This window comes from Nymphaea colorata, chromosome 4 (genome assembly GCF_008831285.2).
Source record: "Nymphaea colorata isolate Beijing-Zhang1983 chromosome 4, ASM883128v2, whole genome shotgun sequence".
In the NCBI taxonomy this organism is placed as follows: Eukaryota; Viridiplantae; Streptophyta; class Magnoliopsida; order Nymphaeales; family Nymphaeaceae; genus Nymphaea; species Nymphaea colorata.
The window spans coordinates 1782759-1790600 of record NC_045141.1 but is presented as its reverse complement, the minus strand read 5'-3'; the positions used below and the strand labels follow the sequence as shown (position 1 = coordinate 1790600).

Genomic DNA, 7842 nt, shown 5'->3' with positions numbered 1-7842 from the left:
TGGTATTTTTTTTTAAATTTATTTAATCAAGATATTTAATAGAAGAGAACATATATAGATGTCGAATCTACACAGTTCTATTTTCCTACAAAAAGCTTTGAAAAATATCAAATATCTTTGAAAAGTTCTGATTTTTGGTATGCTCATCATGCACCTTCTTATTTCATTCCTGCTGGGTGGTGAGATTTCTATGTGAAACATTTTAACAAGGTAACTAGCGGAAGTCATGCACCCATTTGAATCTGCAGCTTCCACATTAGTGGTGAGTTGTGTTGGATCTACAGGGAACAGGTTTCAAGGTAAGAGATCCAGAACTAAAAATATTTAATTTATTTATTAAAATAAAGCATTCACATTCCAAATATTGAAATGAAATCAAACATTCGAATACTTTAACATCCAAACAAGTCTTAAACTATGAAAATTAAATCCTAAACTAAGTCATCGATTGCCAACGGCGAGAAAAGGCCCCATAAATATATACTGATCATATAAATCCACTTCAAATTTTCCTAAAAATTGGAATGACGCGACAACAAGTTATTTTGATAGATTCTTTTATTTGATCAATGATTTTTATATAGGGAGGGGCAGATCGTTCTCTCTCTCTCTCTCTCTCTCTCTCTCTCTCTCCCTCTCTCTCTCTCTCTATATATATATATATATATATATATATATATATATATAGAGAGAGAGAGAGAGAGAGAGAGGAAGACCGAAGGGGAGAGAGTTTATTGGAACAGGCCTATTATAAACCCTGGTTGTTCAGTTCATGTCTGCTAGCCCTAGTGAACTTCTTGAAGGGGGCTTTTGACGCATTAGAATTTTGATTATAGAATCAAAATTCCAGAACCAAATTTCCACGTCGACCTGGAATTGGAATGAAAATTCTAGTTTCAATTTTCTTTGAATTTGATAGTATGGAATTTTGATTGTAGAATTAAAAATAACTTGTTTGATGAAAAGAGAATTAAAATTCTGAATGTCATGAATTAAGGCTTTCATGGCCTGTGCCTCAAACAGAGATCAAAAGATCCTAGAATTCTGGAATCATGATTGCACGCCCTAGGGTGGGATCATAATTCTAGAATTTTGATTCTAGAATTAGCTTACAATTCCAGAATCAAAATTCGTTGCTTGATAATATAATTCTCATTTTTAAAAACTGAGAATAATGATTACAGAATTCCATTGGTTCCACGCGAGTCAAACGACCCTTAGGAGATTTTTTTTTTCTTTTAGGTTAATAGTAATGTATTATGATGCAGCAATGATGGTCCAAAGTTGGGATTTACTGAATCACTTTTTCTAGATTTGTAGCCAACACAGCATCTTATTCTACTGCTGCAGTTGACAGAAACCAGTGAACGGGTTTTGGTGTTTGAATTTTAAGGAACCGCTTATTTATTTATTTTTGAAGCTCCCATGTAGTTTCTAACACATCAAGGAATATAATCATTATTTTCCTTCACATTTTGAATTAACTCTAGACCATCATATATTTCTTTCCTTTCTTTATAATTCATATATGGTTAGTCCAGTAACTAGGCTGGTTTTTGTTCTCTCTCTCTCTCTCTGGCTGTTTGTGCTTGGACACAAGAGGAGGTTGAGCTGATCCAAGGATCCACTCGGTGGCTGCTGGCTGCGTTCAAGAGGTGGTGAACCCTGCAAATTGAAACATACCTTCTCTTATTAGAGATTACCTAGGCTTTAGCTTTTGGATTAGTTTCCAGGGCTTGGGCCATATTCAATGTTTAATATCTCACGATTGGGTGTTCACGTTTTATTTTCATAGTATCTATTTACTTTAAGGTAATAAAGAAATGCATTTTCATTTGAATATTCAAATTCAATTCTAACCCATATTCTGTGGTTCGACCAGGCATCCACCCTACGTCTCAATTGGGTTCTAAAATCTGGTGCACGGTTTACATTTGGATTTTGAATTGAAGTTGGTCTTAAACATGAACAGAATAGATATGATTTGAAAGTCTCTTTTGTTCAGTCATTGTAGTCGCAATATAATTCTCTTTCCCTTTTGTAGCTACTACTCTGCATTTAAAGGCTTCTGCAACTGCAAAACTTAGCACGCCCATGAAAAGGTTTGCAGCACTCAATTAGGACCATCGTGCTGCACGAAATAAAGGGTCAGCCTACTGCAAAATAAGAGCAGAATTATTTCCTTTTTTCCATTGAAAAGCTGGGGGATCACCTGTTGGACTTCAGACAGTCTAGCAATTCTGAGATGTTCTACATAATAAAGTATGAATGTGCTGTCCTTTGGAAAATCTCCATGAAAACATTGACTTTTGCAAGATATTGGAGGCAATCGTGATAGAGGATATAAATGCGATAAGAGAGTATGGCTGGGATTCAATGGTCATTTACGGTACTCCTGGTATATCTGAGAAATTACAGAAACAGGAACAGGAATGACCACAATGTGGAGATGCCAGAAAGCACAAAACTATGGCCAGGAGAGACAGTCTCCTTAATTCATTTGACATGCTCGTTGAATAATGCACAAAACTTGTCAAGTGAATATAGCATCAAACATTTGTTGCACATAGTCATACAACCACACTAAAAGCTGATAAATTAAGCAACCATGCTACTAAATAAAGAAAAGAGAAACCAAGTCACAAACAAATGAAAACGAGACCAATCACACATATCAAAGGATAGTTATCCTGCATCAATTTTTCAATGTTGATGGTTACTTTATTTATGATGATAGTGATAGTTACTTTATTTATCATGTGAGGGTGAGCTAACTATAGGAGCAGATCTCCAGCTAGGATTGCAGGCTTTAACTTACCTGCACGAAGCCAAAACAAATAGTAACAGCCAGTCAGCCATACTGCAATGAATCCATTTTGAGGCTTTATGTTTGCTGCTTGCCACAATTTGGGAGCTGACATTGAATGAAGTTAAGACTGTCACAAGTTGTTTTTAGATGTCAAGAATGGGTGTTTTGTTTTCCGTCAATATTAGGCTGCTAGAAGAATAAACCAGCTTCAGGATCAGGCAAATCGAATAGTGTGAAGAGCACAGCGACAAGTATTGAAATTAACCCACTAGTTTCACATGGTTTGCAAATTGGCGGTGCATATCTTTGAGATAACAAAACATTCAAGAGTTACATACATGAACTTTCAAAGGGTGTCTCAAAGATTTCTGTTTCATACTTTAACAAGGAAGTGAAAAGAAAAAATTACAATAAGGAAAATTGAAAATAAAAATGACAATTAAAGTGCAAGTTGTCTAGATGGAGAGACATACTGCAGAAGTGGTAGTGCCATAACATCCTGTTGAATAACCAACTCAAGAGGTTGATGATGGTAAGCTAAAGGTTGACCGTATAGCATTTACATCAAGAAAACATGTTGTTCCAACGTACACTGCAACATAAAACAGCCAAAGGAGAATATGAAAAATTATCACATGTTTGATCTTATTAACAAAAGCATAGATTACCAATACATAAGAAATCAAACAAATAGTCCCTCTACAGGCAAAAATTAACAATAGTTGAAATAGCAACAAAAATATAAATTACTATAAACAAAAAATCTAATAAATAATTCCTCATACAAAAAATTTCTACCAATGATCGAAAAAGATAAACAGACTTAAGTTGTACAGCATATGCTCTATATTTAAGAAGTGAGAAAAAAATTATCACATGCTTGATCTTGTTAACAAAAGCATAGATTACCAATACACAAGAAATTGAACAAATAGTTCCCTGTACAGGCAAAATTTAACAATAATTGAAATAGCGACAAAAATGTAAGTGACTATACACAAAAAATCTAATAAATAATTCCTCATACAAAAAAAATCTGCCAATGATCAAAAAAGATAAACAGATTTAAGTTGTACAGCATATGCTCTAGTTTTAAGAAGTGGGACACTATGTACTACATGCCTAATCGTCAGCCTCAAGTTTCAACATGAACCAGCAAAAGAGAAAAAGGGATTTGGTTGAAGATGTTTTGCAAGTGTAGCATAAAAAAACATGAACAAGGTTATTCTTGCCATAGTTGGTAAACTCGCGGACCCGAGTTGCGAGTCACCTGAGTCGGCTAAAACGTGAAAAACAAGTCAGCTGTATAAAATGTGAAAAAAACGGGTTTTTTTGAAAAAAACACCAAAAAACAAAAAATGCATATAATACCCGTATGATACCCGTATTATACGTTTTTTTCCTGTTTTTACCTTTTTTTTCGTTTTTTATTAATTTTTAATTTTTTTAATTTTTAAGATTTATTAAATGTTTTAAATTTTTCCGTTTGATTCCCGAGATATACAACTTTACCATACTATACCCATCTATTTCCTCGCCGTATAATACCTGTACACGTTTTTTGTGACAATGGGATCATCCATTTATTAGGTCATGAGTCAAGTCTCACCGAGTCAGCTAAGATTGTCAACTAATACATGGTCTATTTTGTCATTGTTTTTTGAATTGTGAAAAACTTTACTAAACAAACCTAAATACTCATATTACAGGTTATGTTGATGAAAAAAGTCAAACATGAAGTTCCTACAAACTTATCTTCTTCATTTATTTATAAAAAAATTCACTATAAAAATTTATGACCTAACCCAGTCAAGTTGCCGACTCAACTCTCTAACCTGGTGATTGGGTATTCAGCCTGATCCGAGTCCAAATCACGAGTTTGCCAACAATGTTTCTTGCATGAAGAATGAGATACGGCTCCAAGATTAAGTCTTGATCTTCGTATCAGAATCTAAATGGATATATTGTTCCCACATCCAGCAATCTGTGTCACATGGACTCTTCAAAAACAGAGATCACCCATCGACGCAATGTGGATGCAGCTCTGGTTCGCACCACAACCTTACCCTATTCTATTTGCTTTCAAAAAAAATTTCCCTTTTTTTTCTTCTCTCTCCAATCCTCTTTCTTTATTGACAGTAATAAGAGCAAAAAAAGGATGAATTAAGCTCATAAAAAACCATATAATTACATATATATATATATAAAACATTTGCCGCACTGTCGCACCCAATTTTTTTGGGATGTGCCACACCAGCATCCACACCCGTGCGACATAGCCAGCAATGCCTCTCATCTCCCACTGTTTTACCATGCTTAGATATCACTAGAGGAAAATCCATTAGAGGTCCAAGAACATGCAAGACTTTTAGGATATTAATAGCCTATTTTGTAGCAAGTGAAGCGTCAAGGGGCATAGTATAGCTGATCAAGCTAGAGGCCTATGAAAAGGGAGGTCTCTAGTTCGATTCTCTTGGATGTTACGTCTCTATGTCTTAAGTGGTGAGATGAGGCACTTAATTTAAAGCGTGCAACGGCTGCTATCGCTGACATTGATGCAGCCCAGCTGCCCAGGATCTCAAAGGCAGGGGGACTGGAGGGGGGAGGGATGTTCTGCCTCTTTTCTAAACCGTGGGTTGTTAACCCTCCTGCTCACCCGAAAAAGTGGGAAGTGGAAGACTATAATTTCACCAGATAATCTACAAATTTCCTATTTTTCTTTCCATTCTCAATTTCTCTTTCTTCCTGAACAAAATGCATATGGATAATCACCTGCCCATGTCTGCCCTTTGAAAATAAAAGACGCACACATGCCATGGATTGCCTTCTTTAAAAATATATGGTACTTTGCCATTTCTTATGAGACATGTAAACAGGAAAAATATGCAGTATGCAATTGAAATTAAGAAAGCTACAAGTAAAAGAAAAAAATCATTCTGAATTATTGAGCAAGTTGACCTTGCTGACTTGGTCTCAACTCCACATGCATATTTCTGGTGTGTGTGTTTGTGTTTGTGTGTGTGTGCGTGTGTGTGTGTGTGTGTATACATAGTCACAAATATGTTTCATGGGTTCTATACGTTTTCTTCAGGTATTTTCGGCAAAGCTGAAAATCTTGGGAAAAAAATCTGCAATTTTTTTAAAAAAGAAAAACCCTAAATATTTAGAAAAAAATGATAAGAAAACATAAAAATAACTAGATAAAAAGATGGCATTTTAGTAATGATGGAAATGACGATAAACAATTTAAAGTTTTAACTTCAAACTAAAAATAACGTAAAAAACAGGCAAAAATAATTTAATTTATATTTTGACTGTGCCTTGGCTTGGGCTTTACAAATTATTGTTTTAAAAGTTGCGGCATGAAAAACTTTGGTGGAGTCTTTTTAGATCCTAAGTGGCATTAGCAGTACTATAACTCAGTACAGGAACCAACACTTATATGAGTTTCAAATGAAACAAGCTATCCTACAATTGACGACAAAATCTGCATGAATTAGACCATGACTTGACTAAGAGCCAATTTTAGAGTTCCAACTAATAAACAATCTGAATTGCTTGCTTCTCAGCTTCCATACTCCACTTTGGTCATAGGCAAGCCTCTCTGTAAAAAAGCACCATATGTCTGCTTTCTTAGGTAAGTCCATCAATTATTTTAGTTTCGTTCTCTCTGTAAAGAAAATTTGAATTGTAAATGGGCAACCCTTTTCTTGGCCATCTCACATCAATAACTTGCTCTCTTCTGCCTATCGGTAATTTTATATAACTCACTCATCTTAAATGCCATCACTTTTTCCTTCCCTTGCACCAGCTCAAAGGTTTCAATCTTCTATTTATTCCCGCCACAAGCCACACTTTCAACCCAATTCTTCCCATGCCAAGGGAAAGAAAAATTGCTGAATATTGGTAAAGTTTCCATCCAATCAGTGCAGAATAAGCTAAGTTACTGAATATTTTTTGCAAACCAAAGTAGTATTTTCTTCCAATAGAAATCAACAACAAGTATTACAGATTACGTCCAATATTCAGGAATGGTCTTTATTGTGGTTGGCATTGGTAAGTAAAAGCACTTAGAGGCCTGATCTACACTTGGCTAAGCTCTTGCCTTCTACTTGGTGCAGTATAGAAGTAAGTACTTGATTATGTTCTTGGTGCGAAAAATGGGTTTCACCTCAGCCAAACAGTAGCAGTGCCATCAGACTGAACCCAAAAACATGACAATCGAACAATGGCAAACAAAATCTCAAGTCCCTTCGATCTTTCTCCACAAATGAATAGAAAAGAAACCAATTTAATTAAAGCTATACGAGTCCAACGAACAAACACATAGTTCATCCTTTCCTGGAGAAAATAAACGAGACCTTAAATCGCGAGAAAGAAAGAATAAAAGATGGGAATAGGCTGAGAACGCAAAAAGCATAACTCACAGGCTTTCATATTTACTGGGTCTTCCTCCTTTGAGGTTGCTTCTCAGTAGCCAATTTGTAAATCCAGTAAACCTGATAGACGGGTACGAGAATGCCAAGGGAGATGTCAGAGAGAGAGAGAGAGAGAGAGAGAGAGAGAGAGAGTTTTTGAAGGTTACGAATGCGAGAAGATGGACGACGACGAGAGCGACGACCAGGAAAGGGAGCAAATCCAGGAGCCATGGACGCAGCGCCCGACTACCTTCCTGCGACATTTGACCGATCATCAGTCCTTCCCGTCCGTCCTACCCCCTTTTCGCGAGGCAGGTTTATGCTCGACGGCAAACCACCGATCTCAATGCTCGGTTGTAACATGATAAAAATGTCCCCCTGGTAAAAGGTGCTTATGTAACATGACGACAAAAAAGTGATTTTTGGATAAAGGCAAAAAAGACTGCCAATCTTTTTTTAGTATTTACTTAAGGGGCGTTTGATACCCAGCGATTCTACTGTAGCTGAGGAAAATTATTTAAATTTAAAAAAAAATTCCTGATACCCAGAATTATTTTTTCGACCATTCAGGTCGATTCAGAAACGATTCCGGAATAATGTTTCCGGAAACATTAT

At 35.9% G+C, this 7842-nt stretch overlaps 1 long non-coding RNA gene across 4 annotated transcripts; it reads right to left on the bottom strand.

Moving 5' to 3' along the window:
• Positions 1-1997: 1997 nt before the first annotated feature.
• LOC116253061 (uncharacterized) lies at positions 1998-7574 on the bottom strand. Of its 4 annotated transcripts, XR_004172385.2 has the most exons (5): positions 7395-7574; positions 7237-7308; positions 3283-3401; positions 2213-2404; positions 1998-2131 (listed from the first exon to the last, which is right to left on the bottom strand). It is a non-coding gene; the product is annotated as an uncharacterized LOC116253061 (long non-coding RNA). The 4 variants fall into 4 exon arrangements; XR_004172386.2 differs by lacking the exons at positions 1998-2131; positions 2213-2404 and adding an exon at positions 2711-2818; XR_007573123.1 differs by lacking the exons at positions 1998-2131; positions 2213-2404 and adding an exon at positions 2884-2914.
• Between the last annotated feature and the right edge of the window lie 268 nt (positions 7575-7842).